This window comes from Sipha flava, unplaced genomic scaffold, assembly GCF_003268045.1.
Source record: "Sipha flava isolate LNK unplaced genomic scaffold, YSA_version1 203_pilon_pilon, whole genome shotgun sequence".
NCBI lineage: Eukaryota > Metazoa > Arthropoda > Insecta > Hemiptera > Aphididae > Sipha > Sipha flava.
The window spans coordinates 340,267-356,131 of record NW_020272799.1 but is presented as its reverse complement, the minus strand read 5'-3'; the positions used below and the strand labels follow the sequence as shown (position 1 = coordinate 356,131).

The following is a 15,865-nucleotide window of genomic DNA, read 5'->3' as shown; positions in this document are numbered from 1 at the left end:
TTATTATAATTATTCAATATAAGGCATTGAAAGTTTAAAATGCGTTTTTTATCCGAAACATATAATTAATAAGTTAGCATTATAAGCCACGTATGAATCATAAATCACAAGTACTGACGTATTGTATTAACTTGTTTGTTAGTATTTGAAACAAATTTAGAAAAGTATTGACAAGAATTAATTTTAATGGTACGAGTTAAAATAGTGATCATTCAATATTTCTTTTTTTTTTGTATGTACTCGAGAGATAAAATAAAGTAGAATTATAAATTACCAAATTTATCATAAAAATATTTTAAATTGTGAATTATATTATTATTATAATGTCTTATAATAATTATAAAATGTATTATTATAATAGGAAAAAATACATTATCATAAAATGCACATGATACTAACGTGTTTAACCTGTAATTTTTTGTCAGTTTTTGTGTAATCATAAGAATGATAATGAAACTGTAGACTCGACATTTGGTGATTAGCCATTCCTAAGTAGTGTAATTTAATTACATTTAGAATTTTTTTTTACTACGGTTTTTAAATCTCTAACACCAGAATTTATCTTAAATCGTAATAACATATATTTAATACAGATTTAGTTAATAAATTAATAACAATACACAACATCGTATTCATTAAGATGCTAATATATTCAACTTAAATGCTCCATCTATTATCATCCATTTAACTAAAATTATTAAATATGTGATTTAATTTCTTTAAATGAGAAATAATAACCTACAGACATATTCATTTTCATACTAAAATATTTCCTTAAAGATTTACTTAAAAATTGAAAAATATATAATTGAGTTTAAAGAATTATGCTTATATGTTTATGTAAAACATTTGATGTGAAAATGCGTAATATAAACTATGACTTAAGCAACTCTGATTATGTATCTAGAGAAAATATTCTTTTTTATTACTAGTTGATTTATTTTTAGTTTTGTAATATATCATGAAACTTTATTATTTGATTATTAGGAAGGTGTCATAGGTTAAATAATTGTATTACTTAGTATTATTTTATTATAGAAAATCGCTTCACCTTAAAATTTTAGACCCCTTTTAATTCCCCCAGGAATAGTAGCATATGATAGCTTCCCAGGAATTTCGGAGGTTTTGTAGATGGTAGTGAAATTGTTTGTACAGATTCTTGGCAACATTTTGAACAATAAGGGATAGAATGGTTTTGTTGGAGTGAGTAGTTGGAGACCCAAAATGTAGGCTTGGTGATTTTGTGAAAACATTTTGATTGGAAGGATTGTATACGATTGATATTTTATGACTTGGCCAACCCCCAAAGCTGTAAGTATTCCATAGGTCCATATGTGTTAAAAGTTTTTTTAAGCATGATTTCATTATTTAAGTAAGAAATTTTTGAATCGAGGAGAAATTGACAATGTCGGATTCTATTGTTTAGTGACATTAATTTATTACGGATGTGAGTTGTCTATAGGAAAATCAGCGATACAAGCATGGACATAGGTAACATATATATTGCTCGACTGGAAGTGACGAATTTTTAAAAGTGATAGTCAAGCTTTAATTTTCTAAATTTAAATTTCATTTTTAGTCGAAAAAATAATAACAATTCGAAATAACTTAGTTCTGCTATGCATTAATATTTATTCTAATCTAAAAAAATTAAAAATGATATTCTATATTTTTATAAATGACGACAATATTATTTTATTAATTTTCATTGTTCATTATCATGCTGTTTACTGTTAGTCTTTATTCTGAAACATCAATAACAACAAAAAAAGAGGTCCAAATCGACTGGAATAAGGCATTTAGAGGAAATGACTTTTGGGAAATAACGCAGAAAGGGTTTATTTATCACCCCCAGTGTGTTGAAACATAATACTTTTTGAATGTGTTTTACATGATAGTAGTTTGTGCATCGTTTGATGCCCAATATCTTTTTGAAATTTAACATGTTAACGTGTTCAACAAACGTATAATATAAAATAAGATAATGTTTAGAGATAATTTTTTAATAATGTTTTAATGTTAAATTTACATTCAAAAAATCCTCATATTCTAATAAGCATGTAACCATATTTATGATCATATCGTTAAAGCATAATATAAAAATTGTTTTGTTTTAAAAGCATATTGAACAACCAAAATTATTTTCAGTTGACCTATTTGAAAATGGTAGTAATTATTCGATAGGGTAACGGCTGGATAAGTTTTTTTTTAATAATGTACTTTTTTTTTTTCTTACTGTAATTAAAAAGAACTGTATTCTATACGTTTTATATTATTATTGAAAAGAGTCACGGGATTATGTACCAATTAGTTTTTTTTGCAGTCTTCTATACTTATACTGTATAAATGTATATGAAGGGTACAAGAGTCACGCACTGTGGTTAATGACATTAAAAGGGATCTGTTAAGTTATCTGATCAAACAGATGTTACAGTGGGCTAATGTAATGATCAAATTCATACCATATGTCGGTTCCATACTAATTGCAGTAAATCAATTTTTTATTCCCATTGACTTAATTCATTTACTGTACATTATATAGACAATGTTGTAAGCTCATTAACATTTTGAAAACTATTTAAAATAGTTTATTATTATTTGCAAAATATTTTTAAATAATTCAGATTTAATTAAGTTGCATTTATTATGCTAAAATTCTCAAATAGAGGTTAAATATATTTTATTAAACACTTCAGAAATTGACTAAAAGTATTTACATTTTTTTTTTTCAGAAATCTACTTTCATTATAATATGGAGAAGACTATACATAAAGAAAATAAGAAGATATTGTAAGTAAAACATGAAAATACTAATCAGGGGCGTGCGGTCAGGGTAAACTAAGTAAGCGGCGTATGTTCGGCAAAAAAGGAAAAAATAAGAAGTGAAACATTTTTTATGTTAATTGACAATGCGACTTATAAATTAAAATTACAAATACTTATTAATTCTTATTAAGGTATTAAACTTAAAAAAATGTATCAGGTTTCTTTGAAAGGAATTAAATTAATTTTTTTCCTTATAGGCCATCTTTTTACAAAAGTGACCGTATTTTAGATTGCCCGGCCCATATCGTTATTATAGGAATGATTGGTTGCAGTAGAAGGGGATATCCACTTTTTTGTGTGGTGGTTAAAAGTGATATGCCGAGCGCTTATCGATATTTTTAAAATCTTAATTCCAATATTTTGCTGTTGTATATTGAATTATTTAACTCATTTTAACTATTCCTCATATAACGACTTCAGTTGAACGATTTTTTTTGGTGTTAATATGAATCAAATCGTATCAAAGATTTACATAAGGCCAGAGTTAAAAAATAAAAAAGAATTAATAAAGACTTAGTTCTTTATATTATTTTAAGTCAAAAAACAGCTCCTACATAAAAAAAAAATTAATCCAGAGTTTTTATGATAAAAATTTAAACGAATTTTTGATAAAAAGAAAACGTATGAATTTAATCTATAAACAAACTTTAGTTAAGTACCTAATTTTTATAAATAAAATACTCGATATTTTGTTATCTAGAGCACGAAACAAATGAAAATTATCAGAAAAAATAATAATAATAATTATAAGTAAAGATAGAAATCGTTTAACAAATACATATGTTAATTACCTTGATCATTTATAAATTTAGAGAAAGACCACAATATGTTTAAAAAAAAACTGCTGGAAATTTTAATTGAAATTGATTTTTTTTTATATGACATTTAATTCATATAATTAAAAGTAATCAATTTTGAATAGAATATTTCTAGTAGAAATTAATTTTGCAAACAATGCATTTTTAAATTGTAAAAAGTTAATGTTTACTGTTTTTTGTATAAGTAATACGGGTTTTCATTTTTGTCATTTTTGTTTTTTTTTTGTTTTGACTGTTTGAAATAGGTATTGTTTTTAATAAATTATTTCATATTTTTGCTTTACGAATTGTTACCTATCATACAAAGTAATTTCTTTAATATTTTAAGATTTATGTTCTTTTCCGAAAAAGAAAGTAAAAATATTACAAAATATTATAATAAGAAATTTAAATAAGAAACAGGAAATCTACTTAAACTTTGAATATTTTAAATTAAAAAACAAAAGGCCATAAATAACAATGATGATTCATCAGAATATTTTAGTTTTTGTTAAATTACGGTTTTATGATATAATTACAAACTAAATTTTAATTAAAATCAAAATTCAATTTATTCTTATAAAATTGTCAATATCCTTTAATTTCATGAAATAATAAAAACATATATTTCATATACCTATTAAATGCGTTTTTTGTGATAACTTATCAGTATTAAAATAAAATTAAAATTCTTAATTAAGTGAATAAATTATCTCATATAAATTATTTCAGTTTTATGTTATATATAAATTATTAATTAATTATACAAACCCTCTTATTAATAATAACTATAATAATTAAAAAATAATATACGGTGATGTAATTTATGGTAGCGCTTAAATACTGAAACGTGACCTATCATGTTTTCATCTTTTATTTTTTTTAATAAATTTGAAAGGTTTTTATAATTTAACCAGTATGAATTTGTACACAAAAAACGATATGCGTATTGTTTTTAGGAGAATCAATTTAGTAGTATAATCGCGTGACATATTTTAGCTACGATTCAATACATCGATGTACCTAAATATAATACATAATAAAATATACATAGGTGCTGTACAGGTTTATTATGGTGACGAAGTCAATGGATTGTGTTACTGTTCAAGGAATCCTTTAAACGATCATTTTCACTTTAATTAGACATGGTACAGTAAACTGACACTTGATACTTGTATTCGGTATTGATGGTTAATCGCCGAGTACTATAATATAATCTACCACCTTCGTGGCAGAAATTATATTCCTGATTGGAATATACAATAAAAGATTAATAAGTATATATATATATGCATATTTAAAATTTAAATATTATTTTTGACCATAAAATTATCCATGGAATAGCTTCTTAAAGTTCTATCCAAAGTTGTTGATTATTATGATTGGGCACGTTTATAACAGGTTACTAAACATGCTTATCAACTGTGTACATATAGTCGTGACAAATTGCAGCTGTTCCAGCTGAGTACGTAATCCCCGCATGACTGTATAGCAGTCAAAATTATGCAGCTGATTCTATTCCAGACTGAGCAGTATTGTTTAAACAATAAGTTCAAATCGTGAATTAATTAATAATATCAAAACAGTTCAACAGATTATTAATATATTATACGTACAAATGCAATCATAAAAATAGTATTTGAGGAAACTCATGTTATTTGTGAACTTTATGTTAAAGAGTTTTGTTAGTTGTAAAATTATATTTGTTTTATTTATTTTTATTTGTTTTTTGTGTTACATGCATCTTTCTTAAAAATATCATTCTTTTTTCATTAATTTTTCATTCATTTACAATTATTAAAATTTTCAAAGTAATCTAACGTCAATACAATTATAAATGCAACACAAGTAAAACTTTGTATTTAATCGAAAATACAAATAATTAATCCAAAATGTCTGTGATAGAAATATGGCAGATATTTATATACTATACCTAATTAAATAATTTGGTAGTGCGATATTTTCTCAATTGTTGTCCAAGACAGATTAACAGGTAAATTAATTAGTTTTTTTATTTTTTGATGCAGTTCACTACTTAACTCTAAAATATGAAGGAAACATTTATTACTCTTTAAATAAATATTTTTTGCAGAGATGTTTTGTTCTTTAAAAACAATATTTTATGTATTTTAAAGCATAATACTTACATAGTCATAGAAAAAATTTATAATTTTATTATGGATCCCTATAATAATTGTTTATTTATGGTTATAAAATTTTCTAGAAGCATTTTTAAATAACTCTAATAAGAGCACACTTGATTTTATCATTTCCAATAAGAAATATTCAATATACCAGCGTTTACTCCTCGAAACATAACTGTGTATAGTCATATAATGAGATGATCAATAAAGTAATGATATGATAATACTTACAGTTATACATGAAACTAACTAAACTTTTATAAATCAAAAAAATAAAAATAATGAATAAAATTGTTTTAACTACTTTAATATTTATTAAAATTAAAAAAATTGATAATTTGAATTGAAATAGGATTTGAACCAAGATCGAAATTGAAAAGAATAAAATATAGTTTAAAATTATTAAAAATTTAAGAACTTAAAACAAAATGTATTGATTATGTACTGGTATGTGGTTAATAACTCTAACACGCATAAATATTATAAAATAACAGCACAGTTTTCATATTTACGAGTAATTCGATAACAACTTATTTATTTAAATTGCATGGTAGTATATTGTATTATGATTGTAAGTAAATAAAAAACGAAAAGCTTTTTAAGAATAAGGGAATTTAGTTGTATATGTTAGGTAAAGATTTATATATTTTTTAAAACTTTGGTTATCATTTAATCAAGTAGGTAAATAAAATGTATTCATATTATCAGACGAAAACAATAGGTCGTGTAAATTGTTTTAGAGTATGGAAATCTATGGTACATATTTCAAATTAAAAATTATAACTAATTTTTATTTTGTCAGTTTAACGTGAGAAAGTATACAACTATTAAATAATTTTCGTTGGCACTTACTAATATAATATGACAATATTTTTTAAATGCATTACAATGAATAAGGTCGATAAAAGTAATATTTGTTTCAATTAAACACAAGACTAATTGTATATAAGTAATGTAAGTTCTATAGAACCAAAATATTCTAGGTTCGTTTTTGATACGTTTTATTACATAAAATATTATTTTTACAGAACCCAGTTTTCCGAGTGAGTTAAAAATTAATTTGTATTTATAATGTATTTATGAATTAAATTACATTTTTAATATTTATGTTTATATTATTTCATATATTTCAATTGTATATATATATAATAATATCAGGTTTTATTAAGTTTATTATATATGTATACAAATGTATAAAATGCTATACTTGGGTTTTAGTAAGTATTTTATTTATTGTTCAAAAACTTTCAAATTGCACTTTTCAAACACTACTAACCAATCTTTTAATGCTAAAATGTATAATTAATAGTAAAGATAAAATAATAAAAAAAACCTTAAATAACAATAACGAACTCATTTGAAGTTATAAAAACAATGGGTCTTTATGAAAAATTCAATTGTTAGTATAAATATAGTATTATTAACTCGATTTCACATTTCGTTTAATCTGGAAAAATTAACTAAAGTGTTCACTGAAGTTTAAATTTTTTATAATTTGTTTTTTTTTTCATATATAATATGTCCACCATAATAGTTTGTATTTAATTATTAATAATTATGATCTGATATGGAATATATTATAACGAGTTATAACGAGTATTTTAATACATATTTAAATTTAATTTGTCGTGAGCAGTAAGCTTTTAAAAATAGTATTCCCTGTTTAAATTTAAGTTGTTAACACAAAAAGATAATTTCAATATTTGAAAATGTATTAAAATTTCTAATAATTTCAAACTAAAATAATTTATTAAAATGGAAAATATTGTTTACACATAATAATGATTTTCTTGTGTGTTAATATTAATGTCTTTTTACTTACATAGCACTTAACATAAAAATCTTATTGAATAAAAAGTATATACAAAATAAATTATTACAACGCAAGATATCATTTTACACAATAACACCAACTGTCGAGGATGTTTTTGATAAATGCTCGTGTATCGAAAAATGTTTTTACAACCGTTGAGAAACAAGTGAATAAATATGTATAATAAAAAGCGTCGAAAATAAGCTGATTGTATATTTAAAATAGGTATTTGAGATTCTAAAAGTTTGCCAAGAAGTCCGTGATTGTTTTTAGTTTTCTCTGTCTTTCATTTTCTTCATCATCTTCCTCTGTTTCTCTTTTACTTATCATCCTTAAATAAAGTTTTGTGTATACGAATAGCGTTTTTTAAATTTATTTATTCTCATCTCCCATTTCGGAATATTTTAAATTTCCGATCAATATTACGATTTGGCTCGTAAACCAACGACATTCTGTTGGTTGAACACTGACCGGCCAAACTTTCAAACTTTCAGGTAAAGTATAAAAACCTTCGAAGTTTATTACTGTTTTTATGACCTGACATTTTCTCTCTTTTTCTAAACTTTTATCCATATTATACTATATGATATAGAGCAAGTATTTATTTTGCACCAGAAATTGAAACCCATCCAAAACATGCAAGATTATATGGGCTCAATAATAAAATATATTTAATATTTATATAGGCGATTGATCCTTTAACACTTATATATATAAATATATAAATTAAATTACAATTTTATAAAATGAATTTTAGTACTACAAATAATTAAGTTTATATATATATACTTAAAACAAAAAATTATTTTAAATTACCAAACAAATTTATTTAGATAAAAGAGTTTGTGTTTCTTTGTGAAAGGTTATTACTAAATATATTTTGTACAACTATATGACTAATTTTCATAAATCATCGCATTTGATTTTGTAATTAAAGAGAATAGATTATGAAAAAATGCAGTACTATTTTATTTTTTTTACTACTATTATTTGAATAAAAATAAGCAATTGCAATAATTGCATATTGTTTATTATTAAAATTATATTAGTATTTATTATTATTATTTATATTATATTATTTTAACAATAAACACTTTTTACTCATTTAGTTATATTGATATTGAACAATTTTCATTATTAAATTGAAAAACAATACTTATTACTAGGACTCAGATTTATATGCAATTAAAACCTATAAAATATGGAGATTCATGTCATAAATAAGCAACAAATATGCAAAATTAATTTTTTTACAAATTAATACATTAAACGGTTCTGAATATAAATATAATATGCATACAGAAGTTTATTAAAAGAAATACAATGTAACATTTTATTAATAACATTATTTTACTATTAAATTATTACAAACTAATTTAAGTATTATATATAAAATTATAATTTTAAAATTCAGAATGATATTATTTATGAAAGTGTTTAAAAGTAATAAACTATAAACTAATACTAATAAAAAAATAAATAAAATTAAGTATAGAATCTACATTTTACGAAATGTCGACATTCATAATCAAATCTAATTTTAGGTGAATTGTAGAAGAATATGCATTTGCATATAAATCCGGGCCCTACTTATCACTAAAAAACATTAACGGTTTTTGATTTCATAAAAAAAAACTATTCATATATAGATCTATAGCGTTAGACTGAAATTTTAATACTCATTAAAAACCTATATATCATTATTGCAGATTATTGTAAAATAATTTGTACTAAATTATATTAGAGATAAGCCTTGTGAATATATTTCTCTCCCTTCACTAGGGTACAAAAAAAATAATTATTTATCCTCTCTAGAATATAACCTGTTTTTCGTAAAAATGATTAAAAATATACATGGAAAATTATTATTAAATTAAAAAATGAAAGAGTTTAAAAATGTATAAGCTAATGGTTCAAGTGATACAGTAAAATGAAGAAAGATATACTAATATCGAAACAATTTATGTATATTCATAATTTGGCATATTATTAAATTTAATTTAATCCTATTCGTCATTGCAACCAGCATCAGGTTTTATATTACCATTTTACCAACAAAGAATAGACAGTCCGAGAAAAATGAGTCATACTTGGATGGTTCATGGAAGTTATTCCAGGGACTAGTTTCTAGGATATCTGCTTGATATAAAGGTTTCCGTGCTTGATTCATATTATCATACAAATAAAAAAATACCATCTCAGAGTGAGATAAAGATTGTATTTATTTATTGTCGTCAGAAGTGCAAAAAGAAATTAAAAAAAAAATAAATAAAAAAATACCATAAACTATTTTTCAACTGAGGTAAATTATAGATCAGATAAGTAACGAATTTGAAGTATATATTAAATTACATAGGTGTACGATTATAAATATTATAATAATACTATATACAATAATATAATAATATTAATAATAAATTATTGGCAATCAGAATATTTTTATGTATTTTTGTTGGATTATAAAAAAAATATATGACCAAGTATATTTACTTGTTTAATTAATTAATAATTTAATAAAAATCCAAAATTATTGTTTTTGCTTGGGAATTTCTTATTTAGATCAAAGATTTTTCTTTAATATATAAAATACAAAATTTTATTTTAGATTCTTATGCCATACAACTGTACGATACATTTTATAGTTCTTTATTCATCAATATATTATTTTCATTATATAATTATATCAATATACTTTGGAATTGTTTAAAGCTTAAAGATCTGACGAGAGGATATTCGTATTTATGTCTCGTCATCATATCTTATATTTTAAGTACTATTGATTCAATTGTACTATAGAGTCTTGAATTTCGTATTCTTCTTATAGTATATTATAAATACTAAATCAAAAAGAATCGTAAATACATTTGTATAAAGATTGTTATTTTTTAATTGTTACCTATCTATTTTTTTTTGTTTGTACATAAAAAGATTTATAAAGTTTAATTCCCAATTCATTGGAATTTAATATTTTAGACAAAACCATTCTGAACTTATAGTCGAATTTGAAAAATGTTTAGTTTAATTTTTTCTAATTTTTTCTCTTTACATTTATTCAATTCAATAAATGAATACATTTAGTAAATTAATAAATGTAATACATTTCTGAATTTAAAGTCAATAGTTTTAATACAAATATAATAGAATATTAAATAATAAGTTTTAAAAATTGTATAGAAAATCGTTACGTTATATTCTAATTATTTGTTGTATAATTTGAAACTTACGATTAAAAACAAATTTTTTTTAATACTTGGTATTTGTTTCCATTCTTGGACGTTTACACGATGAGGGGGTATGGAGTATGGATCCCTCCATAGTCTATTTTTTTTAAAATAAGATGGATTTTCATGATTAAACTGATAAGTGATATTTTAAATATTTATGAAAATTAAATAAATAAATATTAGTTTTTTTGACTCGTTATAATTTTCCATGCGGATATGCAATTGGTATACTTAAAAACAACAAATTGCAGTCCACGGTTACAAATTAATATCTATAATCTAATATTATATTGCTGTATAGTGTAAACAACAAATTAGTCTCAATATACCATCGATTATACAAGTGATAACATATTTGAGGGTATCAATTTATTTTAGCAATTTTTACAGTGTATTGAAGAGTTACAACTGAAGACTGACTTGTGTTTTGATTTTTGATCAAAATGAAAAGAAGTAATTTAAATATACTAAATTTTTTTTTTTTAAAAAAAAGTAGATTCCTCCTACAAGTAGTATTGATAAAGAAAGGTGTAAATAAAGTAGATAAAAGTAAATTGTCTGAGTAGCATGAAGTAAATTTTTGTATGTTTTTTTTATATAAAAAAAGGGGTGTGGGGTGTGGGGTCGGATCACCTTTTAATACATTTTCATATACCCCTCTCCTAAAAAATACTGAGAACACTTCTGCTATCATTATAGTACAATGAGATGCTTTTAGATTAGATTCTTTTTAAAACAGTTTTTTATTATTACTTAATAACTTTTACAAAGGCAAATTAAATAAAAAAAAAAAAACTTTAAAACATCAGTTCCAGTAATTCCAGTATAATTCTGTGGTGTCGGTGCTTACTTTTAATGATGGTGTAAGCATGGATTAAACATTTTTGTAGCTTTGTAGGTATATTTTATAGATTTATGCATATATTATAATATAATAAACCCGAATTTATTAAATATATATATATGTATAAAGTCATAAAATGATAAAGGAAATTTCATTGGGTTCTTATGGGATACCGAGCAATATATTTTATACAACATTTAAACGACCCTGTGGCGTACGTACACAAAGTGGACGTGATTGTACATTGTTTAAACGTAAAAGTATCAATTTCGAGCCAAAACACCGTGCTGTCGGCAGGGGTCATTTGGAGTGGTGCCCGGTTTAGCGTTTTAATATGAATTTGTCGTTTGGAAATCGAAGATCGCCCTATCTATTTAAATGTATAAACTTAAGGTATTATGAAATATTTAACGAGATTACGTTTAGATCTGGGGTATTGATTAACCTCGAAAACAGATTACGGATATACCCAAGTGCCAAGAAACGTCTATATTTGTACGCGGCTAATGATTTGCGTGGTGAACCGTTATATACATTATGTTATCTCCGTTAATGTCACTCGTTCATAGGATGTTTGGCGGATAATAAGATTATAATAATGAAACTTTACCGATCGGCAGGTAAAATGTAACCGGATCGTGGTCCTGAATCTATGGGAATCCGATGGGATTGTTAAATTGTTATCAACATCGCCACGTTTAAATTTTCGAGTGCTCCGTCCTTCAGATCATCTGCGATCTTCGATACGTGAGATACCGGTTATCGCGATGTAAAAAAAAAAAAAATTGAAAAATCCAGTGTTTTTCCGTTGGTATCGCGATAAAGTGTTGTAACTGTACGGATCCCGGATACCAATCGTTTTTGTATTTTACGAATTTTCCGCGTCGTTTGATCGAAAAAAAATACGTATACGATCGACTCTTCGGCGTACCGCAAACTTCCGACTACCGCCCACTCGGAAACCGTCTAAACGTCGGTCTTGTAGTTTGCAATAGAAGTACGCGCGTCCTGTGCTCCAGCCCGCCGGCAGCGGTGTGTGGGCGGACGCGTTTGCACGTCATGATACAAATTAGTCTCCAGACAACGAGGTGATATTAACCGATAATTATAATTATTGCCATACGCGCGGCGGTCACGTGACAACGTAGACGGTGACTGTTGAATCGAAAACGTTAATCTTTTTCATCAATCGTTCCTGCTGCGTCTCTTAACGCACATAAAGTATGAATATCTTTTCGTTTTAATTAGCGCGGTGCCGGGACGTGTTTTTTTCGTTTTTCGACTGTTTTTTATTTTCCTCTTATTATTGTTTGGTGTTTTTTTTTTTTTTTTTCAAATTTCCCATCATCTATTCCATTCGACGGCCGTAGGCACTCCGCGTGCACAATACCGGTGCGTAGATGGCTTACAGACGGTATACTTATATTGTATTACACCCATATATATATATATATATATATATATATATGTGTAAACACGTGCACTCGTTACACGCGACGACGGTCACCCCGGCGGCTGTGTTTGCAGTGCACGTAGTATATAGAGACTGTGTCGCACCGGGCGCGGGAGAGGACGAAAAAAAAAAAAATCGAACAAACGTATAAATAAATGAACGAGCCGCGCGCATGTATAATGATCGGTGAGCCCGACGGCACAGACCTACGTGAGCGGGGTACGGCGGGGGATGTAGTGGATGCTACGTGACAACCGACCTTTCCCCTACTTCCCGTCGCACTGTCTCATCTGCCCTTTCACTCCTCGCTTAGGACCCCTTTCTCCGTCATTCATTCCGTCTCACTCCGCGGGAATCAACCGTTACACCCGTCCCCGATCCCTGACGAATGGCACACCGACGTCGTCGCAGATACTCCGGCATACCCCGCCCACGCACACAAATAATCCCTTCGTTTCCACATAAAGCGGTGCCAGCGCGGTTTGCTCTCATATACATTGATTGAAACATCTTGTGCGTGCGCGTGTGTGTGTGTGTGTGTATCCTCGCTCGCTCTATAACGTAATACACCTACACACACACACACACATGCACACATGCACGTGAGAATGCGCAATCGCGTGGCCACGTCGGGGAAATCTCTGACAATGACACAAACAATTGAGCTCGGGGAGAATCCTAATACCCCGCAGGGATGAGACATCTGTACAGCGTTCCGTCGCGCCATGCGAGCACAGCACCGCTCGTGACAGCCGAACAGACGTCGGCCGCGTACCGTTTATTTTTTTCTGCCAGCCCCGTCGTGATCGGCGAACGGCGGTCTCGCGTGCCCGGCACATCGATATCAATCGTTTACGCGTATCGCGTCGTACGGTTTAAGTTCGACGTTCTACTACGGGCGCGTAATAATTCCGTGCCCGTTGTCCACACATGTTCCTATTGCACGACCGACCTTCGCCTCCGACCACATATCTCCCCCGTACACCTTTTCCTTTCCTGCTGCCCCATACCGGCCGGTGGTTTTTTATTTCCACACGTGCGCGCGCGACAATCGTTTCACCTACCCACGGTTGTCCCAAGGTTTTTCGGAACCAGGGGCAAATTAATATAGGAGCCCTTTGACTATAATAATAAGATATGATAAGCAAAATACTCACTGAGAATAACAAAATTCTTGCAAACGTATTTTTCCAAACCTTAACCGATCAAGCTCATTTAAAGTCATGTGTTTCATTATATACTTACGTAACGGAATTGAATATTATTCATATTATTTATAATTTAATCGCTCAATGTAATAGGAAAATCGTTACACGCTCACACGCGCGCGATTTTAATCACCGACACGCACCGTGCAAAATTGCTCAATGTAATCGAGACTTTATTATTAACTGTTATACATTAAGACTTTATGGGGCCTCCTAAAAAAGATTCTAACAATAAGGCCTGGGTAAAATAGTCCCGTTGCCCCCCTCTGAACGTCCTACACTTACCGATAGTGGTCCCCTTATCCAGTGGTCTCGTTGTATCATGTGGTTCGTGTGTAATAAATTTCGCGCGTACTGTAGTAACGCGTCATCGGCTTCCGGTCGAAGTTTCTGTTGTCGCTCCGAAACGTGCAAGTATTCACCCCCCCCCCCACCCGACGAATACGCACTCGTCGAATACACCACACCAATACACATACATATACCATATATATATATATATATGTATACGAAATGCAATAATAATAATAATAATATAGTGTTACAGGGTCGTGTAATACACCCGATATTGTTCGTTTGCCGCCACCGCGGACGAGTGTCGACAAGCGATAACGGTGCGTTTCGAAAGCGCCACCCACCGAACAACGGATCTTGGAGAACAATCACTAATCGCCTATTGCGTAAACTTCTTCGATCCCGGTCCGTTTACTCAGTCGCTACCGAGCACGCGATGCGCTCGAATTTTCTCTTTCTCTCTCTCTCTCTCTCTTTCTCTTTTGGATCTGACGGTCCCAATCTGAATCTACTATTTCAGATTTGAACACACTGAAGAATGCCGCCGTTTTGGTGCATTATTTTACACAAGAAATATTATTTTTTTCCATACCAGTCGATACCACAATTTTCGCTCTAGAAGACGATCCTGATTAACGCGTATCGTTGTTAGTCGATCGATAATTTAACACGGATGCGTCGTATTTTTAGATTTCAACATCGCCACAGTCAGTTAGTTTTTTTTTTATCATAAGTAATTATTTATTTTAACTTCAGACAAACTACGACCAGTAATTGAACGAAAAAAACAATGTTGTAATTATTTTAGAAAAATTCGGCTTAGACAATATCTTTAAGAACGTTCGATATTTGAATAGACATTTTTCAAATTCACGAATTATCATGATATTTTAAACAGCTGCTATTTTTTATTATTTTTATTTTTTTAATGTCCTTCTCAATATATATTTCAGTAGTGTAGGAGTTGGAAGATAGTTTGAAATCAGTATGTAAAATTATGTTATAAAAATAAAAAAAATTGAAAAATGTAACTCAATTTCGTATAATTATGATATTATATGAACAATTTGGAGACATTTTATTGGCATAACGTACGGTTATTTATTTGTGGTACGATTTAAAAATATCAGACAAAAATAGTAAATATTAATTATTTAATAATTATAATATCATTATTATTATGGTCTCGTTTATCACTGATAAATATGTATGAATTGTTCCTCACAAGAAAAATACTACGATTGGAACAACTGTCATAGTAC

The 15,865-nt window shown here is 27.8% G+C and overlaps 1 protein-coding gene across 2 annotated transcripts in view; it reads left to right on the top strand.

The window, feature by feature from the left end:
- The window catches only part of LOC112682396 (Down syndrome cell adhesion molecule-like protein Dscam2), a 58,680-nt gene that overhangs the window by 17,466 nt on the left and 25,349 nt on the right, over positions 1–15,865 (top strand). Inside the window, exon 2 of one of the 2 annotated variants that reach the window (XM_025552986.1) lies at positions 2,733–2,790. The exons of the other annotated variant lie outside the window; for it this stretch is intronic. The gene's annotated coding sequence lies outside the window, so the exon portion shown is untranslated. The remainder of the gene's footprint in view (positions 1–2,732; positions 2,791–15,865) is intronic. 2 annotated transcript variants of the gene reach the window in all.